At 46.1% G+C, this 22,568-nt stretch overlaps 1 protein-coding gene across 2 annotated transcripts in view; it reads right to left on the bottom strand.

Annotated features, from left to right (window-relative positions):
• LOC126337069 (mucin-17-like) overlaps positions 1-22,568 on the bottom strand; it is a 471,154-nt gene that overhangs the window by 167,462 nt on the left and 281,124 nt on the right. For both annotated transcript variants that reach the window (XM_050001404.1, XM_050001401.1), the window contains exon 3: positions 4,282-4,346. The gene's annotated coding sequence lies outside the window, so the exon portion shown is untranslated. The remainder of the gene's footprint in view (positions 1-4,281; positions 4,347-22,568) is intronic.

Genomic DNA, 22,568 nt, shown 5'->3' with positions numbered 1-22,568 from the left:
TTATATAGCAGTTTAAAATTTGAAACTTAGGAGATAAGCGGAGAACAGGAAATGAAACGTAGAAACAAGTACGGTAATAGCATTACTTTCCCCGTAAGCAAGCTCACGCTGTGGAATGTTGGGTGGAGCGCAGCTGAAGCCTGCAAGTCGGGACACTTGACTCAGCCGGCACGCACGCGGAGCCTGTGGGCCGCAGGAAGCCCTGCCCCACAGCTTCCCAGAACAGAGCACTGGACCGCGGAAGGCTGTGGCGGGGGTCGCGCTCTGCAGCAGCTGTCCCTCGCAAATGCACGGCAATTCAGAATTTCGTACTAGACGCCACGGACGGGACTGGGCATCCTTGAGTCTTGAAGAACGTAGATTCTCAAGTTATTTCAGATCTCAGACAATGATTCCAGTACACCTCTGATTCGAATAGACGGTTGATCATTCTTGATTAGCTCGGTCTTTTTTGGGCAAAAGTGTACAAGCCCTGTCAATCTTAACCCAAAATGAAAAAAACTAATCCCGATGAAACTATTCAAAATAGGCTTATACCTTTTACAAGAAATAAAGATGTCATTATTCCCTGTAAAAAAATTGGTATCTCACTTGTTCCTATTTGTGGCTTACAAACTTTTGACCGAATATGAGGAAACTCTGACCAGAACCGAAGATTGGTGGTACTGCTTTGTAAGGAAACTAATTTAACAAAGAACCATGAAAAATAAATCAACAAACTTTTTTTTCTTACCAATGTAAATTGTGTATAGTAGGTAAAATCTAAAATAAAACAAAATAAAATAAAATAAAAAAATTCCAGTAACCAGTCGAACTAGTAATACTAGTAACGACAATAAACAAAGAAAATTTATTTATTGTTCATATACAGTATATTACGAAAAATACAGGATTTAAATTCGTATGCGACTCTAACTCCGCTGGGTATCGAGTCGAAATTAGCTTGGATGACAGTTATTCGATACAGCTTTTCAACAGTGTATCAGAGTATGGATACATTAATCTCTGTGGCTGGTGAGTCCTAGAATGCCTGTTTTTCGGCAGCCGATGACAGACTTGCAGAACATCGGCAGGGAACAGTCGAACACTCTCTTTATCGAGGTAGGTCAGGAGAACAAGGGGCACATGCAATGTTGCTTTATCTTACTGAAAGATAACGTCAAGGAGACTCGAAGATAGGCATCGGCTTTAACACCCCAGAAATGCCCAAATTACCGGCTATGAGAATCAGCGGTGATGGTGTAGACAGTACTGTACCCAATGGCACCCCATACAGTCACGCTAACTTTTGTGTTCGTATGACGATGACGAATGATTCCCGCAACGTTCGTACCCTTCATCCTTTCATTCCTCATTAACGTTCTACACACACGCGTAGAATCACATCTGGTTTATTTCCAAATAACACGATACGAAAAAAAATTCACCAAGGCGAGCGTAAAGCTTATAAACGTACATTTCTGGTAACTACACGTACACTATGTGAACAAAAGTATCCGGACATCCCCAAAAAAGTATGTTATTCATATTAGGTGCATTGTGATGCCCCGTATTGCCAGGTACTCCATATCAGCGATATCACAATCATTAAACATCGTGAGAGAGCAGAATGGGGCGCTCCGCGGAATTCACAGACTTCGAACGTGGTAAAGTGATTGGATGTCACTTGTATGTACACGATATTTCCACACTCCTAGGTCCACTGTTTCCGATGTGAAATCGAAACGTGACGGGACAAATACAACAAAAAAACGTACGGTCCGACCTCGTCTGTTGACTGACAAGAGAACGCCAACAGTTGAACAGGGGCGTAATGTATAGTAGGCAGACATCTATCCAGACCATCGCACAGGAATTCCAAACTGCATCAGGCTTCACTGCATTTAGGCGGGAGGTGAGAAAACTTGGATTTCATGGTCGATCGGCTGCTCATAAGCCACACATCACGCCGATAAATGCCAAACGACGCCTCGCTTGGTGTAAGGAGCGTAAACATTGGACGACTGAACAGTGGAAAAACGATGTGTGAAGTGACGAATCAGGGTGCACAACGTGGCGGTCCGATGGCTGGGTGTGGGTATGGCGAATGCCCGAGTGCGATCTGTCAGCGTGTGTAGCGCCAACAGTAAAATTCGGAGGCGTTAGTGTTATGGTGTGGTCGTGTTTTTCATGGATGGGGCTTGCACACCTTGTTGTTTTGCGTGGCACTGTCGCAGCACAGGCCTATCTTATTGCTTCCCACTGTTGAAGAGCAATTTGGAGATGACTGCACCTTTCAACATGATTGAACACCTGTTCATAATGCACGGCCTGTGGTGGAGTGGTTACACGACAATAATATCCCTGTAATGGACTCGCCTGCACAGAGTCCTGGCCTGAATCCTACAGAGCACCTTCGGGATGTTTTGGGACGCTGACTTCGTGCCAGGCCTTACCGACAGACATCGATACCTCGCCTCAGTGCAGCACGCCGTGAAGAATGGGCTGCCATTCACTAAGAAACCTTCCAGCTCTTGAGTGAACGTATGCCTGCAAGAGTGGAAGCTGTCATCAAGGCTAAGGGTGGGCAAACACCATACTGAATTCCAGCATTAGCGATGAAGGGCGCCACGAACTTATAAATCATTTTCAGCCAGGTGTCCGGATACTTTTGATCACATAGTGTATAACTCGATGTTAAAAGGATAAATGAAACGAATAATTTCTGTTCATCGCGAAATCTCTATGGATCACTAACAAGGTCGTGACACTTTTATGTAGCGTCCAAGCTCAATATTAATGTCGACTTCTTTCTTCAATACTACACATGATCACAGTTCCAGAAACGATACTGGTATAACTATACATGGCAGTTTTGATTAGCCCCTACAGTACAGGTTTATCGTTGCCATTCACGCCCAGAAGAGGGCATTTTTAGTCAACAACGACCTAAAAAACTTACTGTAGGCTTGCCATTGCGGCCCGCCACGAAATCCTCCCCTGTGCAATCTTTACATCTCAGAGTAGCATTTGCAAACTACTTCCTGAATGATTTGCTGGATGTATTCAAATCTCTGTTTCTCTCTACAGCTTTTTATCTTCTACAACTCCCACTAGTAACATGGAAATTATTCCCTGATGTCTCAACAGGCGCCCTATTATGCTGTCCTTTTTTCCTTCTCTCAGTATTTTCCACATATACACCTTTCCTCGCCGATTCTGCAGTCCACCTAATTTTCAACTTTCATCTGTAAATGCTTCGATTCTGTTCTGTCCACAATCCATGTTTCAATACCATACTTTGCTGTGCTACAAAAGTACGTTCTCAGAAATGTCTTCCTCAAATTAAGACCTATGTTTGACACTAATAGACTTATCTTGGTCAGGAATATCCTTCTTGTCAGTGCTGGTCTGCTTTTTATGTCCTCCTCGCTCCGTCCCTCATGGGTTATTTTGATGCCTAGTTAGCAGAATTCCTGAACTTGATGTACTTCGAGATCACCAATTGTGATAAGATACTCGCTGTTCTCATTTCTGCTACTTCTAATTATTTTCGTGTTTCTTCGATTTACTCTCAATTCATATTTTGTACTCATTAGATGGTTCATTCCATTGATCAGGTCTTGCAGTTCTTCTTTACTCTCGCTCAAGATTGCCTTAATATATCAGTAATAATTTTTTTTTGTTCTTTATCAGAATAACATCGATGCGCAAGGAAAAGAAGCGTGCATATGCAAGCAGTTAGCATCACAGTGGAACCGTCATTATTTGTGCCAACGGTGGAAGTTCTGCGAGCTGAATTTCCACCATGTATATCTCCTGTATAGTCCGAACTGATATATATATATTCTACGCTGCATGCTACTAAAGTTGCAAGAGCAAGGAGTAACATTTTATTTAAATAGAATCGCCGCCCCCTTTTCATTTTTGTTTTATCGCGATCGGCTAAAGATTTATTAACACAAGTGTCTGATTTATGTGATTGACCGTTGGGTGGACGTTTCGAAAGGACTGGAAACAAGTTCCGATTCATCACAGGAGGAACACTGCTAGTGTCTGGCCTCGAAAATGAAACTGTAGACGTATTTCAAAATGAATATTTAGCGTTACGTGGAAGAGCAACTGAAAAATTTCCATCTGATAGCTCTCATACTCTTCCACTTAGGCTTACAGGTATTCGTGTCGTTGCAGTTTTTTGTTCTACCTAAATCACCGGAATTTTTGTTATTTATTTGCGCGAGACGTTGCGGACGTGAGTGTAACCCCACGTGTTGTGCTCGTCCGAAGGCACGCGGCACTCACCTGGCACACAGCGCTGCAGACAGCTCGGAGGACGAGCGTTCAGCCTTGGTGGCGCTGCTGTCTCCCTGTGAACAAAAAACAAAAGCCACCATCATCCCACAGAGTACAACACAAACAGGCGTGTTTGAGGTAGGCGAAAACGGCGCAAGCGTGCCAGTTAACGGCCCGCCGGCTGTCAGACACACGTACTTGGCCTCCTTGCACCTGCGGCACACGCTTTACGGCAAACTTCTAAATAGCGACACCAGTCGCCAAAGTAAGACAACTGGGCGACTGTGAAAGCGAAATAAGGCCAGGAAACGGCACAGTATGCTACGTATTGCGTTTGGCGTCTTTAGAGACGTACTGTACAAATTCTGACTAACAGTTTCATCACCATCATTACGGCCGAACCTAATGACATGGTTAAGACAATGGATTCGCAGTCACAACGAGTGCGGTTCTGATTCTTTGCGTCTCCTACGGTAAGAGTGAGATGAATTGAATGTCGTGGTCATTCCTTTAGTATGACAAAAGGGCGATTACCTTCTTCATCCTCGAGCATCCCGAGCCTCTGCCGACCACCTACTCTTATCTGTCCACCCCTCGCGCCCACACACATTATCAACTTCACGCACCCTGCTACGGTGCGTTCTGCTTAAACAACATCCTCGTTCATCTCTTCATTTTAGAAAAGAATATGGTCAAAGATTTTCGGTCCGACGATGTCAAAACAAGAGAAGAGCAATTAGGGCTCACAGGGAAGTACACTCCTGGAAATTGAAATAGGAACACCGTTAATTCATTGTCCCAGGAAGGGGACACTTTATTGACACATTCCTGGGGTCAGATACATCACATGATCACACTGACAGAACCACAGGCACATAGACACAGGCAACAGACCATGCACAATGTCGGCACTAGTACAGTGTATATCCACCTTTCGCAGCAATGCAGGCTGCTATTCTCCCATCGAGACGATCGTAGAGATGCTGGATGTAGTCCTGTGGAACGGCTTGCCATGCCATTTCCACCTGGCGCCTCAGTTGGACCAGCGTTCGTGCTGGACGTGCAGACCGCGTGAGACGACGCTTCATCCAGTCCCAAACATGCTCAATGGGGGACAGATCCGGAGATCTTGCTGGCCAGGGTAGTTGACTTACACCTTCTAGAGCACGTTGGGTGGCACGGGATACATGCGGACGTGCATTGTCTTGTTGGAACAGCAAGTTCCCTTGCCGGTCTAGGAATGGTAGAACGATGGGTTCGATGACGGTTTGGATGTACCGTGCACTATTCAGTGTCCCCTCGACGATCACCAGAGGTGTACGGCCAGTGTAGGAGATCGCTCCCCACACCATGATGCCGGGTGTTGGCCCTGTGTGCCTCGGTAGTATGCAGTCCTGATTGTGGCGCTCACCTGCACGGCGCCAAACACGCATACGACCATCATTGGCACCAAGGCAGAAGCGACTCTCATCGCTGAAGACTACACGTCTCCATTCGTCCCTCCATTCACGCCTGTCGCGACACCACTGGAGGCGGGCTGCACGATGTTGGGGCGTGAGCGGAAGACGGCCTAACGGTGTGCGGGACCGTAGCCCAGCTTCATGGAGACGGTTGCGAATGGTATTCGCCGATACCCCAGGAGCAACAGTGTCCCTAATTTGTTGGGAAGTGGCGGTGCGGTCCCCTACGGCACTGCGTAGGATCCTACGGTCTTGGCGTGCATCCGTGCGTCGCTGCGGTCCGGTCCCAGGGCGACGGGCACGTGCACCTTCCGCCGACCACTGGCGACAACATCGATGTACTGTGGAGACCTCACGCCCCACGTGTTGAGCAATTCGGCGGTACGTCCACCCGGCCTCCCGCATGCCCACTATACGCCCTCGCTCAAAGTCCGTCAACTGCACATACGGTTGACGCCCACGCTGTCGCGGCATGCTACCAGTGTTAAAGACTGCGATGGAGCTCCGTATGCCACGGCAAACTGGCTGACACTGACGGCGGCGGTGCACAAATGCTGCGCAGCTAACGCCATTCGACGGCCAACACCGCGGTTCCTGGTGTGTCCGCTGTGCCGTGCGTGTGATCATTGCTTGTACAGCCCTCTCGCAGTGTCCGGAGCAAGTATGGTGGGTCTGACACACCGGTGTCAATATGTTCTTTTTTCCATTTCCAGGAGTGTATATAATGCAGTCGTTTCCCCATCGTTTCATTTCTGAGTGGAACAGGAAATGGAATGACTAGCAGTTATACAAGGAATCCTACGCCATGCACCGTGTAGACGGAGTATGTACGTAGATGAAGATAGATGCAGACGTACATTAGATATTGATCCAATGAACAAAACTGTTGAGACTAGCTTGACCTCTTGTTGGCGTATTGCCTGTTGGCTGCTGTCTCGAATTCTTCGCCTGTTTAACGATTTCTCTAACGTTTCGCTAGCACGAGAGGCTATCATTGTCAAAAGTTCATCCTCAAATCCACCAGCAGGAATGGAGGGAGAACCTTTATCACTGCCAGACAAACGTGCTGGCAAAACGTCAGAATTTTTTTAAAACAAATGCCGTTTGATGAATCTGAGACGGAAGCCAACAGGCAATACATTGATCATATGCTTTCAGTGGACAAACATGGGTAGAAGAGATTGTTTGGTCAGCTGATTTGAGGCAGGGAACCAAACAGCGAAGTCATCGGTCTCATAAGATTAGGGAAGGATGGGGAAGGAATGCGACTGTGCCATTTCACATGAACCATCCCGGCGTTTGCCTGAAACGATTTAGAGAAATCACGGAAAACTTAAATCAGGACGGCCGGACGCAGATTTGAACTGTTGTTCTCCCGAAAGCGAGTCCAATGTGCTAACCATTGCGCCACCTTGCTCGGTGATAGAAGAGAAGCCATCCCTTTATCTGAAGTGATAACCCAGTATTTACGTCAAGTGGTTTACAAAAGCCGCAAGAAACCTAAGGCACGCCACGAACAAAAGGCGCGTGAAAAAAATGGTTCAAATGGCACTGAGCACTATGGGACTCAACTGCTGTGGTCATTAGTCCCCTAGAACTTAGAACTACTTAAACCTAACTAACCTAGGGACATCACACACATCCATGCCCGAGGCAGGATTGGAACCTGCGACCGTAGCAGTCGCACGGTTCCGGACTGCGCGCCTAGAACCGCGAGACCACCGCGGCCGGCAAAGGCGCGTGAACCACTACGTCAGCTCATACAGTCCCTCAACAAGTTTTATGAGTCGGCTCTCACTTGCGCGGATAAATGTGAAAACTACTGATCGACTAGTTTCGCACTTCAGAGCTTCTGAGGTACTAGGGGGAGAACGTAGAACAACGAGTCGAATGACGCAAGTAGTGAATGTGACAAAATTAATTAATTAATTAATTAATTAATTAATATAAGAAAAAGAAGAAATATGTGCTTAGCAATGCGATATTAAGATCGAATATCTTGGATCTATAGGAAGTTTTTACATTATAATGTGGAATAATATCTTCGGTAAAGTAGTTGTAAGATGTCGACATAGACCCATAAAACCGAAAAATTGCTAGTGGGAGCAATAAAAAGTAGAAAATCACGGAAGACATACTCGTACTGAAAAGGAGGTAGCAGTCAGTTTTTTAATTCTGTACGTAAAGCGAACGATGAAAAATGTTAAAGCAGTGGACACGGTATTTAAAGTGGATTTTCGAGTAGTTACGGACAATACGAAGACAAAAATTATGCACTACAGAAGAAGTGAAACGATACAGGTATCTAGAAAGATTATACAATGTTACTGAAGCAAAGTAGATATCGGAAGCAGAATGGTACAGCTGTAGAAATTTATTTTCAGACAAAAGCGTTGTACGTTATAAAATCTAATTATAGGATTGAAGGAAATGTTTATGTCATTATAGGACCACATCTGAAACAAAGCATTGTTAGCGGACTGAGCCGGCGGGAACCGAACAAAGAATTGGAAGTGTGTCAGAAGTTAAAAGCAAAGGTAAAGTAATAAAGACGTAATAAAAAGGAGACGATGAATGAAGGCTATGCAATACCCTAGCAAGGAAAAGTAGGGAGATTAACGTTGGCGAAGAGATGGTTGGTGACGCAGCATAAGGTCAGGAAACATTCAGAGGAACCATCGCGGCATTTGGGCGAAGAGATGGTTGGTGACACAGCGTAAGTTCAGGAACCATTCAGAGAAACCTTCGCGGCATTTGCCTCACGCCATTTAGGAAAACAAAGGGAAATCTAAACCAGAATGACCGGATGGGGATATGAACTGTCGTTTCCTGAATACCAGTCCAGTGTGCTGACCACTGCGTCACCTCTCGCGACACCATTGCTGCAGAGGAGGACAAAAATTGTAGGAAGTGTTTCATGGCACAGTGAGCTCTGCACCCAGAAGGAGCAATAACAGGGAAAACTGAGGGGCCACACAATGGTTAGAATATGTATAATACGGTTATCGAGGGCCGGACCGTTCACCAGATTTGACCAGCTTCAACATTTTCTTTGGGGAGAGCTAAAAGACACTGTTGAGAAACGACTGCTGATGGACTCCTTGTACTAGAATTCTAATTTCTAATTTACTCTAGCTTCTCATTAACTCTAGCTTCATTTTCTTAACACCAATGGGCATTGTTTCGTTATAATTATTATTAAAACCCATGAGTGGGCTGTAACTGTGGGCCTTGGCCACACTTCTTTTATGTGAAAACAGTGCTACAATAGCACCTTCCATTTAAGATGTGTTAGAGGTGTACGTTTTGCGTGATTTGTCCTGTACACATGAAGTAGTACTGGTCTTGTTGGTCTGTGTAATTCGTGATATGTTTCCTTTCTGTCACCAGTAATAAACGATTTGATAACAAAATACCCCAGCCGAATGGGCGCTAATATAAAAATAGCACCTAATGGTTCAATAGGAATAAGATTCGAAATGCTGTCAGGAGTTTTTTCGTGGTATTGTTTAGACGATAAAAGATTATTTCTAGCAGATTTCCTTTCTTATCCCTGAGCAGTCCGGGTGTGCGCTCCATCTTGAATTACCTGAACGCCGATGGGACATTAATCCGTAATCTTATTCCCTTAAAGTTCAGTGCAGGCTTAGAACCGCAGGCAACAACGAGAAACTAGCAAATGGCGCTGTTGCCTGAAGCATGGTTTGATACACTACCCGTTGCCACTATACTGTCAGTTAAATCGTCACCCTATCTAATATGAAATGTTTGGCCACACCGAATGAGACAAAAGACTGACTATAATGTACGACGCAAACTACTGGAAAAATAAGAGACAGGAGTCAATAAAATCAAGTCAGCAACTTATTAATCGGCATACTCAACCACATCAGCAAAATGCTGATGAAGGGAAGGGCAGTGTGTTTTATAGCGATGTTGTTGGTGCCTTATAGCTCCAGTGCGTGGGCGGACGTGTGTCACGTCGCGGCGCGAACGACTTTACGACGCTGCTGTGCGGCGAACCGCGACACAGGAATGCGTGACGTGTGCCAGCTGCAGGCGGCGGCTGTGCCCACGCGGGCTCGCACCCACCGCTGGGGTGTAGTGAGGCCACAAGCCTGTTCAGCAAAGTCACTGCACAGTATACAGCCTGATTCAGTTGCTCCTACCATGGATTTTAAGCAACCCGCAACGACTTCAAAGAACCACATGCGAGATTTTAGTATTTCTCACTCGCTACGCGCGTACTGTTACTCCCAGAAAAAATGAACAAGTGAACAGGACATTTTTGTACGAAATTTAAAGTTGTTAAATTTTATTTGGGGATATGTTTTCGCTAGGGGCAATAGTTTTGGAATTATTCACGAAAAACTTAAAACAGTTACCTACAAACTGGTTTCTTGAATAACTAAAAAATTGTGGCCTCCAGTGAGAACGTATACCAGTACAAGATTTTACTATATTAAATTCCTACAAAAAGTTCCTACTCATTTTTTTTCTATAAGACTAATAGTTTTTGTGTACCGAGCGAGAGAACATGACATTTCCGCAAGAGGTTTTTGAAGGTGTTGCGGGTTGCATAAAACCCACAGGTAGAGACAGATGATGCCTCACACGTTACATCCTTCACATCTACATTGAAGCGCCAAAGATACAGGTATGGGCATGTGTATTCAAATACAGAGATATGTGAACCGGCAGAATACCGTCCTACGGTCGGTAACGCCTATGTTAAATAAAAAGTGTCTGGCGCAGTTGTTGGATCGATTACTACTCCTTCAATGGCAGGTTATCAAGACTGAGGAGAGTTTGAGCGTGGTGTTACAGTCGGCGCATAAGCGATGGGACACTGCATCTCTCACAGGTAGCGATGGAGTGCGGAGTTTCCAGTACGACAGTTTCACGAGTGTACGGTGAATATCAGGAAACCGGTAAAATATCAAATCTACGACAACTCTGCGGCCGGAAAAAGATCCTCCAACAACGGGACCAACGACGGCTGAAGAGAATCGTTAAGCGTGATAGTCGTTCAGCTTGATAAAAGTGCAACTCTTCCGCAAGTTGTTGCAGATTTCAATGCTGGCCCATCAACAAGAGTCAGCGTGCGAACCATTCAACGAAACGTCATCGATGTGGGCTTTCGGAGCGGAGGCCCACTCCTGTACTCTTGATGACTGCATGACACAAAGCTTTACGCGTGGCCTGGGCCCGTCAACACAGACACTGGACTTTTGATGGCAGGAAACATGTTGCCTGGTTCAAAAATGGTTCAAATGGCTCTGAGCACTATGGGACTTAACATCTGAGATCATCAGTCCCCTAGAACTTAGAACTACTTAAACCTAACTAACCTAAGGATATCACAAACATCCATGCCCGAGGCAGAATTCGAACCTGCGACCATAGAGGTCGCGCGGTTCCAGACTGAAGCGCCTAGAACCGCTCGGCCACACCGGCCAGCGAGTTGCCGGGTCGAACGAGTCTTGATTCAAATTATATCGAGCGGATGGGTGTGTACGGGTATGGACACAAAATCATGAATCCATGGACCCTGCATGTTAGCAGGGAACTGTTCAAGCTGGTGGAGGCTCTGTAATGTTGTGGAGCCTATGCCGCTAGAGTGGTATGGGACTCCTGATACGTCTAGATAAGACTCTGACAGGTGACACGTACGTATGTATCTTGTAAGGTCACTTGCGTCCATTCATGTCCATTGTGCATTCCGACGGGCTTGGGTAATACGACGCCCACACGTTCAGAATTCCTACAAGACGGCTCCAGGAACACTCTTCTGATTCTAAACACTTCCGCTGGGCATCAGACTCCCCAGATATGAACATTACTGAGCATTTATTTGGATCCCTTGCAACGTGTTTTTCAGCAGAGATCCCCCTCCACTTCCTCGTATCCTTACGGATTTGTGGACAGCCCTGCAGGGTTTATGGTGTCCTCCAGCACTACTTCAAACATTAGTTAGGTACATGTCACGTCGTATTGCGGCACTTCTGCGAGCTACCGGCGGCCCTACAGGATATTAGGGTGCACCAGTTTCTTCGGCTCTTCACTGTATACTCACGGTGTGTGGTGGGAGGTAGGCTACTTTTCAGAGCATGCGCATTACCTACACCCTCCACCTCACCCGTTTTCCCTGCTAGTTTAGGAATGGTGTGAGCAAAGAAGGAATGCTGGTAAACTTTCGTATGTGCTAGAATTTTTCCGATGCGTACTGTTGAGATCATTTTGCGAGATGTTAGAGAAAATAACATATTGCCCGAATCTTTTTGGAATGTACGCTCTCGGAATTTTAACTGTAAACTGAATAATAATAATAATAATACTGGTGGGATTACTCTGTGGAGTCCAGTGCAGCATAATGTTATCATTCAGGCAATTCATGGGGGCTGTAAATCCTATCACAACTACAGTAGATGCACCTCTCTGGTAAATTGACACTGGAGCATGTTGTGGTTTTCCATTAAGGTCTCGCAGATGCTAAATGGATTCGTGCGGAAACGCACTGCTCTTATTAAGATCTTATCTCCTCTATTTAACTAACCTGTTGAGGGTCTAAGAATAATAAGTCCGATAAGGGTCTTTCTAGCTATCGCTTTCTTGAGTGAATTATGTTTTCTCGGAATCACTCAGTTCACTAAGTGTCCGCCTTTCGCATGAATTGTTTATGTGTCACTTCATCTCAGGTCACTTTCGAAGAACAACTCGTTACATTTCCAGCGACTGATTGCAAACGTGTAATCTAACAATAATTTCTGTTTCTGCGTATTTATTCGCAATACCCTGCTTCTACATCTGTACTCGGACAGGCAATATACAGGTATATACTGTTGCAGAACGATACATTCATTCACCTATCACATTCAGGAACGCTGTGCATCAAATACCAGTTTTACTACTTGACCATTAAAAAAACTAAATCACTAAAGTATTATACCCAAACGCGATATTTTCTTTAGTTTTTTTGACGTTCCATGTGTTGTGAAACATTACTTCTCATCACGTAATTGCAAACATTATACGCACTTAACATTTAATTTGTTGCTCTGAGTGATAATGAAACTACGACGGTTACCATAGGCGCACAGCTCATACCCAGCAAGGCCCCAATAACTAAAGGAGAGTGTCAGGGAGCTGCCACTCTGAAACTGTGCTTGCCCTGGAGTGTGTATTTAGATATGTAGGTAGCGCTAGCACTCTAGTCAATGTCTAGATATGTAGGTAGCGCTAGCACTCTAGTCAATGTCCAATACGTGAACCAACCGCCAATTTGCTGACGATATCGTATTCTAAGCGACGACCTGACAGAAGAAACGACATTGATTTAATAATTGACGATTGTCTTTACGGCAATCGATTCGATGATGAAATAAGAATAAAAACATCCTATTAATTATAATCGACCATAAAGCTACTGAAATTATCTCCTAATATATTTACGTTGGCGACAAAATACAACTAGGACACCTGGCTTAAATTCCACCATGAACAGTGTTGGGATATACATAATCTATACTCCGTAAGCCATCATATGGTGCGTGGCGGAGGATACTCTGTGCTCACTGGCATTTCCCTGTCTTGTTGCAGTCACGAATGCTACATGGGAAGAACGGTTGACAAGCCTCCGTTTGAGCGCGAATCTCTCTAATTTATCTTCCACGCTCTTTTCGCGAGATATATGTACGAGGAAGAAATATATTCGTTAACTCTTCTAAGAACGTAAACCACACCGTGAAGCACAACGCCTCTCAATAGCGTCTGCCATTGGAGGTGGATGAGCGTCTCCGTGAACATTACGCACGTACTAACGAACTGCACTTCCTAACGATCCTTTGAGGAAGAGCGCTGACCTTCTTGGGATTCTCTCTACTTTCTTTGTTAGTTCTATCTGGTAAGGTGGTAAAGAGCCCAGATTGACGAGAAAATTGACTCTACTTTCTTTATCAGTTCTATCTGGTAACGTGGTAAGAATCCCAGATTGACGATAAAATTGAAGTATCGCTCGAAAGAAGGTTTTGTAAGCTGCCTCCTTCCTAGATGGACTACAAAAAATGGTTCAAATGGCCCTGAGCTCTATGGGACTTAACATCTGAGGTCATCAGTTCCCTAGAACTTAGAACTACTTAAACCTAACTAACCTAAGGACATCACACCCATCCATGCCCGAGGCAGGATTCGAAACTGCGACCGTAGCGGGCGCGCAGTTCCAGACTCAAGCGCCTAGAACCGCTCGACCGCACTGGCCGGTCTATGGACTACACTCCCTGAGGATTCTTCCGTTGAATCTCACTCTGGCATTAGTACTAAAACGCAGTGGAATACACTAACAATGTGTGAGAAACAAACACAATGAATTGCACCACATCAGTGTCAGAGCTGGCTTCTAAAACAGCCAGAGCCGGTGTCCCCCAACGTGTTCTTCGTCTGGCTTCCTAAACCGAACGAAAGAGCGATATAAAAGTTGGACATGGGACAGCAGTAAGAACCGAACCCGGGACAAAGGCTGAGCAATCTCGTGTCCGAGCAGTCTCGTGCAATATCATCTTATAAGAACAACTGACACTAATTGTCTCTGGCGGGTCACTTGAATTTGCGCTCGCAATGGCCTGATTGTCTAACTGCAATGCTATGGCGCAATGTATAGAATTTTTTTCTTAGCAGTTATTTCTCAGCACAACCTAGCCTGCAGCATCCTTACAGACTTTTCAAATTGTTTCTGACCACCCTGTATACTACAGTAACAAAATAAAAAAGTGGGGAACACAAAGTCTATTTCTCTCGAGAAGAACCATGCCATCCTCGAGCTATGCGTCCCTATACGTCGTTCCGTTTGCATGCACCCAGATATGGGCATGACTGCTTGCAGCAATTGTTCGGCGATCGTGTGATCATACAGTAGGTCTATTAGTGTTTTTATGCGCAATACGTTAATTCTTTTTTTGCCTCTACAGGTATTCTTTCACTTCACTACAATTTTCTAGCGTTGCGAGTTCCCGCTATGCAACAACATAATTCGCAGACAGTCTCGCGGAGCATTCGATGATATCCATTTGGGGCAAATTTCAGATGCATTTCTTCCTGGCCGGCCTCAAAACGAAAGTGTGCTACCGGTTCCATCTGATGTTTTGAAGAATCTGCGAGCCTGTGAAATTTCTCGACGCCACTCGTGTTATACCCATTGGGAAGCGGTCACTAAAACAGTGGACGGAACTGAACGAACGGTTGGAGACCGAGATCCCTCCGTAAGGCCGGCCGGAGTGGCCGTGCGGTTCTAGGCGCTACGGTCCCAGGTTCGAATCTTGCGCCGGGCATGGATGGGGACTGATGACTTGAGAAGTTGAGTCTCTTAGTGCTCAGAGCCATTATCAGCCCTCCGTGAGGGTAGGGACCGACTGTTGCGCTGGCCGGAGCGCCTTGTCCCTTCACCGAGCCGCCCGTATGTCGGAAGCTGCGATCGAGGCCGGGTTGATCCGGGGAGCGCGTCCGCTGTGTGTGGGGCGGTGTCGGGTGTCGCCAGCCCGAGCCGAAGGAGGTCACTGGGAGCCGTGAGAATGGCGCTGCCGCTGCTGGCGGGCAATTCGACACCGCGCGACACGCTGCCACCGCCGCCGCCCCGGCTCCGGTTCCCGGATCGCCTTGCAAACAGATCCTAATTATAAAAATGCGAATTTACTACCGCCCTTCCGAGCTGCCTGCCGGCCCAGCGGCGTCCTGCACCCAGCGTGTGACGTATCGCACTATTGCCACCACTGCTCTCCTGCCGCTGGCCCACACCAAGCAAGTTTTCTTCTTCGCCACGACATTGTCGTTGCTTCGTGTCATTTGCTTCTTTGCGATGCACCTTCGACATGACCTACCTCTTTCTGTGCACCTTCGAGTACTGGCCAGTCAAATGGAATTAAAAAATCCGTCCGAACAAGCTTCGGAACGCTCAACGGAACCGACCAACCGCCGTGTTATCCTCAGGCGATAGGCGTCATTGGATGCGGATATGGAAGGCTATGTGGTTAGCACTCCGCTATTTCGGCCGTTATCAACTTTCGTGACCGTAGCCGCTGCTTCTCAGTCAAAGAGCTCCTCAATTTGCCTCACAAGGGCTGAGTGCACCCCACTTGTCAACAGCGCTCGACAGACCCAGATCGTCATCCATCCGAGTGAATCAAGACCGACGGCGCTTAACTTCGATGAACTGAAGAGAACCGGTGTTACCATTGCGACAAGGCCGTTGGCGTATGAATTAAGAGCTTGGTGGAAATGGGCAACAGGGCAGTCATCGAAGATGTCTGTAGACCAGATATAGCTCCTGAAATCGTAACAAAATGTAAGTGAATGTCGTGGTGTATGCATGTGGTAGGATGGAAAATACAGTAACTCTTAAAGATTGTGCTCCACCCGAGTCTGCCCTCCACGACATATTGCAGTAGTCGTTATTGTGACAAAACAATGGAGTAAGACGGTACACTCGTAACATTGCAGAGGAAGTCCTTTTTGGAGTCTTGAAGGCAACTGCAGTGACACAGGATGGGAGAATATCGTGGCGGCACCAGGTGAAATAGAACGTTAAACATGTATTTCATGGCAAATTGGTGGGAAAGTTGCAATCTTTGTTCTCTTTGGTCTGAACACAGCCTTCCAGATTCTTGGAAAACTATCCCACTCTCGGAGCACTAAACTTGGTACGACTAGATGATCAACAGTTGAGAAAAGTGGTAAAACACTTGAATAAGGTGTGCAATAGTTCTTTCATTCCTATGAGTAGCTCTTTAAATTAAAAGTTGGTGATCTGGAGCGAGTATTATTAACTGCTCATCTAGATCACATGATGTAAGCAATAGTAGCGTAGTAATCATTAAAAGCACCGATGCACTATCTAGTAAGCAGTTAATGGAGAAAAAAAATCAGTGTGCAAGTAATTATACAGTAGAAATAATGAAATAAGTTGAAATCAAAAGAATTCTGAGCACATAGTTACTACGTAAAATTATACACTAAACAGTAACTAAAGAATTATATCTACACCTACATTTACGCTCCGCAAGCCACTCAACGGTGTGTGGCGGAGGGCACTTTACGTGCCACTGTCATTACCTCCCTTTCCTGTTACAGTCACGTATGGTTCGCGGGAAGAACGACTGCCGGAAAGCCTCTGTGCCCGCTCGAATCTCTCTAATTTTACATTCGTGATCTCCTCGCGAGGTATAAGTAGGGGGAAGCAATATATTCGATACCTCATCCAGAAACGCACCCTCTCGAAACCTGGACAGCAAGCTACACCGCGATGCAGAGCGTCGCTTTTCCAGAGTCTGCCACTTGAGTTTGCTAAACATCTCCGTAACGCTATCACACTTACAAAATAACCATGTGACGAAACGCGCCGCTCTTCTTTGGATTTTCTCTATCTCCTCTGTCAACCCGACCTCGTACGGATCCCACACTCGTCGAAAAAAATGGTTCAAATGGCTCTGAGCACTATGGGACTTACTTAACATCTTAGGTCATCAGTCCCCTAGAACTTAGAACTACTTAAACCTAACTAATCTAAGGACCTCACACACATCCATGCCCGAGGCAGGATTCGAACCTGCGACCGTAGCAGTTCTGCGGTTCCGGACTGCAGCGCTAGAACCGCACGACCACCGCGGCCGGCTCACACTCGTCGAACGAGTGTTTTGTAAGCCACCTCCCAATGAATCTCAACCTGGCACCCGCTTTACCAACAATTAATTTTATATATCATTCCACTTCAAATCGTTCCGTAGGCATACTCCGAGATATTTTACAGAAGTAACTGCTACCAGTGTTTGTTCCGCTATCATATAATAAAGGATCATTCTTTCTATGTATTCGCAATACATTACATTTGTCTATGTTAAGGATCAGTTGTCACTCCCTTTACCAAGTGCCCCTCCGCTGCAGATCTTCCTGCATTTCGCTGCAATTTTCTAATGCTGCAACTTCTCTGTATACTACAGCATCATCCGCGTAAAGCCGCATGGAACTTCCGACACTATCTACTAGGCCTACTTACGACACACATCTATGAGTGTATCAGCAAGAAATAAAAACGGGCAGCAAGGTGGTCAACAATCTGTCTCTCTATTACCTGTAGTGATGGACAGACTTTTCTTCACAAGCTAGTCGGAATCATCGAAGTAGCCGCATCTATTTAGAACCGAGAGCAGGTTTCCGATAATACCTTGAGTTGCGTGTTAAGTATATCTATTTGAGTGTCGGTGAGTGTAATGAGTGCGTGTAGTGTGGTGTCATGGTTGTGTTGTATGACGCTGAGAGAAGGGAGAGGGCGAAACCTGGTGCTGACACGTAGCCTACTCGTCTCAAATAACACCAATATGACCGTTGGCTGTTACGTCCCCATCCGGCGGACGGATCAAATCACGTGAACAGTGGCACATGCCTTCATTCTATGAGACTCCGCAGACATAATTATCTTGGGGTTGAAGCTCCTTTTTTCTCCGTGTTTGCTTTAACAATGCATATGGTAATCAGAAAAACCACAGGTGGTAAACAGATGAAAAATAAAAGCCCACTGAAGATGCTGCAACTGCAGTGAAACATGTTTGGGTTAAAAAACAAAATTGTGTTTTGCTAAAGGCGGACCCTACCCAAAAACATACTCCGCAGACAATTGGAATTTAATCCAAAACATTGGTGGAAAATCTGGTGATAACGAATTTGCCTTTGTCATCTGATAACGAACTTGCCCTTGCCGGCAAAATTCAGACGGTGAAAATTTGTTGCACCATCGGTACTCTTAACCGGCTTACCTCCAAGTCGAGCACCACCGCAATGGCGGGCAATAACGACCTGGGCAACGGTAGCGGGTTCTTTACCTCAGTGACTAATAAACAAATCAAAAAACATCTGAGGTGAAATAGTTGGGTGTCTCACCGTGTACAATCACGAAGCGTGTCAAATACATTTAGGGGGAGGTGCCGTGTCTGCCGATGAGTCATTTTTCTGGGAGGGAAGGTCCTTGGCGTTCCAGTTGAGGTGCTCTGCGGCCAGACGGAGGCGGCACAGTGCTAACTGACACGCTCACCGCGGGTTTCCTGATCCTTGCGGAGCGATTCCCCTCGGCTTTTCTTACGGCCCCGCAGCCAGTTCCTGTTGGGACGTGGGCGCGAGAACAAAAATGGCCGTCCTGTCAGGTGTGATGGGATCCTACCGCGAAGAGCATTTAGCTCGGACTGCGCAGCTTGGCGCTATGCATCTATCCTCCGGAAAGTGACACAACTCATTCATAAGACTGAAAACGGACACTGGGTGGTGTTCAGTGGAGGACATTTGGGCTATTTATAAGGCAGAATAGCAACCTTCGGAGAAAACAGTAAACTCAGAAAAGTATAAATAGTAGATTGGTTGGTTGGTTTGGGGAAGGAGACCAGACTGCGAGGTCATCGGTCTCATCGGATTAGGGAAGGACGGGGAAGGAAGTCGGCCGTGCCCTTTGAAAGGAACCATCCAGGCATTTGCCTGGAGCGATTTAGGGAAATCACGGAAAACCGAAATCAGGATGGCCGGACGCGGGATTGAACCGTCGTCCTCCCGAATGCGAGTCCAGTGTCTAACCACTGCGCCACCACGCTCGGTATAAATAGTAGACACCTCATTACCAGAATGAGATTTTCACTCTGCAGCGGAGTGTGCGCTGATATGAAACTTCCTGGCAGATTAAAACTGTGTGCCCGACCGAGACTCGAACTCGGGACCTTTGCCTTTCGCGGGCAAGTGCTCTTCCAACTGAGCTACCGAAGCACGACTCACGCCCGGTACTCACAGCTTTACTTCTGCCAGTATCCGTCTCCTACCTTCCAAACTTTACAGAAGCTCTTCTGCGAACCATGCAGAACTAGCACTCCTGAAAGAAAGGATACTGTGGAGACATGGCTTAGCCACAGCCTGGGGGATGTTTCCAGAATGAGATTTTCACTCTGCAGCGGAGTGTGCGCTGATATGAAACTTCCTGGCAGATTAAAACTGTGTGCCCGACCGAGACTCGAACTCGGGACCTTTGCCTTTCGCGGGCAAGTGCTCTTCCAACTGAGCTACCGAAGCACGACTCACGCCCGGTACTCACAGCTTTACTTCTGCCAGTATCCGTCTCCTACCTTCCAAACTTTACAGAAGCTCTTCTGCGAACCATGCAGAACTAGCACTCCTGAAAGAAAGGATACTGTGGAGACATGGCTTAGCCACAGCCTGGGGGATGTTTCCAGAATGAGATTTTCACTCTGCAGCGGAGTGTGCGCTGATATGAAACTTCCTGGCAGATTAAAACTGTGTGCCCGACCGAGACTCGAACTCGGGACCTTTGCCTTTCGCGGGCAAGTGCTCTTCCAACTGAGCTACCGAAGCACGACTCACGCCCGGTACTCACAGCTTTACTTCTGCCAGTATCCGTCTCCTACCTTCCAAACTTTACAGAAGCTCTTCTGCGAACCATGCAGAACTAGCACTCCTGAAAGAAAGGATACTGTGGAGACATGGCTTAGCCACAGCCTGGGGGATGTTTCCAGAATGAGATTTTCACTCTGCAGCGGAGTGTGCGCTGATATGAAACTTCCTGGCAGATTAAAACTGTGTGCCCGACCGAGACTCGAACTCGGGACCTTTGCCTTTCGCGGGCAAGTGCTCTTCCAACTGAGCTACCGAAGCACGACTCACGCCCGGTACTCACAGCTTTACTTCTGCCAGTATCCGTCTCCTACCTTCCCCCAGGCTGTGGCTAAGCCATGTCTCCACAGTATCCTTTCTTTCAGGAGTGCTAGTTCTGCATGGTTCGCAGAAGAGCTTCTGTAAAGTTTGGAAGGTAGGAGACGGATACTGGCAGAAGTAAAGCTGTGAGTACCGGGCGTGAGTCGTGCTTCGGTAGCTCAGTTGGAAGAGCACTTGCCCGCGAAAGGCAAAGGTCCCGAGTTCGAGTCTCGGTCGGGCACACAGTTTTAATCTGCCAGGAAGTTTCACCTCATTACCAATCAAAGAAGGCAATACATGAAAGCAAAGGATGAGATGGGAAGCTTGCAGTGTACGTAGCTTAGAAACGAGATCAAACGCTAAGCAGAAAAATCAGAGTACCTGAGAAAGATGCATAAAGAAATTCACAAGTAATTTCAATTTCAGGAGGGTAAAAATTAAACATGTTAACGTTCAAGTGGAAATAGAAATCCTCTGGCAATTGTATAACAAACGCCATATACATCGCAAGAATAATAGACAGAAAAAGAAGAGAATGTTATATCTGAACCAAAATGTACTAAACTACATACTATCAGGCTTCCATAAAAATACTGTCGTGAGAATGCCTGAGAAAATGCAGGTGGATAAGTAAGGCAAATGTCAGATGACCAAAATTGCATGTCATTGCTCACATATATAAATTGCTCTCACACATAAATTTGAAGACTAATAACATGTAACAATGTAGCAGCTCTACACAGAATGTTTTCAATCCATCGATAATTAACGGGGATGAAATATAGTCTCAACGGAGTAATCTACAAAAGTAAGTTATGTAGAAAATGAGAAACACACGATGTAACGCTAATAGTGTTTTGGACATTCTCACAGAAAAATACCAGCAATAATAGTGAAGAATGATGCATCTTCCTACGTTACAACACGAGTATAACGCAGCAAAAAGATAACTAAGTGATAAGTCTTTCAGAATAGTATAATTTACAGTGATATGTATGTCTACAGGTCGTGAAACTTTAATCCTCTTTTACCCTTCCACAAGAGAGATGAATGAGGTATTTTTATTTTATGTTATTGCTACCCATCCGTGTGGTCTCACTGTATCTTTCGTGTATTCTCCATCTCGTGAGGAGCTGTAAAATGTCAGTGTTGTTGAATATCACTGTCTTTGCTCTGAAGGCCTTCCCTGTTTGGGTTGTTGAGTGTCCTACACTCATACAGCACTTTTTCGTGTTTTGCGTTTATGTTTCGGGGACTGTACAAAAAGCTCGAATCAGTATATGAAATCAACAGTCGTTGAAAAGTGGAACAAGACCAGCGGAGCAGACGAAGGAATCTACAAAGCAGCCTTACGCAAAGTTTCCTGGCTCCTATACTTTTGAATGTTAACGGCCTTGCCGCAATGGTAAGACCGGTTCCCGTCAGATCACCGAAGTTAAGCGCTGTCGGGCTGGGTTAGCACATGAATGAGTGACCATCCGGTCTGCCGAGCGCTGTTGGCAAGCGGGGTGCATTCAGCCCTTGTGAAGCAAACTGAGGAGCTACTAGATTGAGAAGTAGCTGCTCCGGTCTCGTAAACCGACATACGGTCGGGACTGCGGTGTGCTGACTCCCCTATCCCCGCATCCACTGACGCCTGTGGACTGACGATGACACAGCGGCCGGTCGGTATCTTTGAGTCTTCAAGGCCTGTTCAGGCGGAGATTAAATTATTAGATTATACTTTTGAATATCTACACTAATCATGAGCCCTTCCCACAAGCAACAAAGAGCTTTGCAGGGCTCTGTGACCGAGCGGTTCTAGGCGCTTCAGTCTGGAACTGCGCGACCGCTACGGTCGCAGGTTCGAATCCTGCCTCGGGCATGGATGTGTGTAATGTCCTTAGGTTAGTTAGGCTTAAGTAGTTCTAAGTTCTAGGGGACTGACGACCTCAGATGTTCAGTCCCATAGTGCTCAGAGCCATCTGAATCATTACTTCTGCACAGCTCTTATTATTCAAAACATTCAGTTTGCCAAAATCATTCTTGTTGATTTCTCTTCCTCGCACGTCTTTCCATTGTTCGCGGCACAGCTTCTCTCGGGTTTTTAAAATGATTTTCGAATCGAAA

Source organism: Schistocerca gregaria, chromosome 2 (assembly GCF_023897955.1).
Source record: "Schistocerca gregaria isolate iqSchGreg1 chromosome 2, iqSchGreg1.2, whole genome shotgun sequence".
Taxonomy (NCBI): domain Eukaryota; kingdom Metazoa; phylum Arthropoda; class Insecta; order Orthoptera; family Acrididae; genus Schistocerca; species Schistocerca gregaria.
Note: the sequence above shows the minus strand (reverse complement) of the source record. Positions and strands in the feature narration are given on the sequence as shown.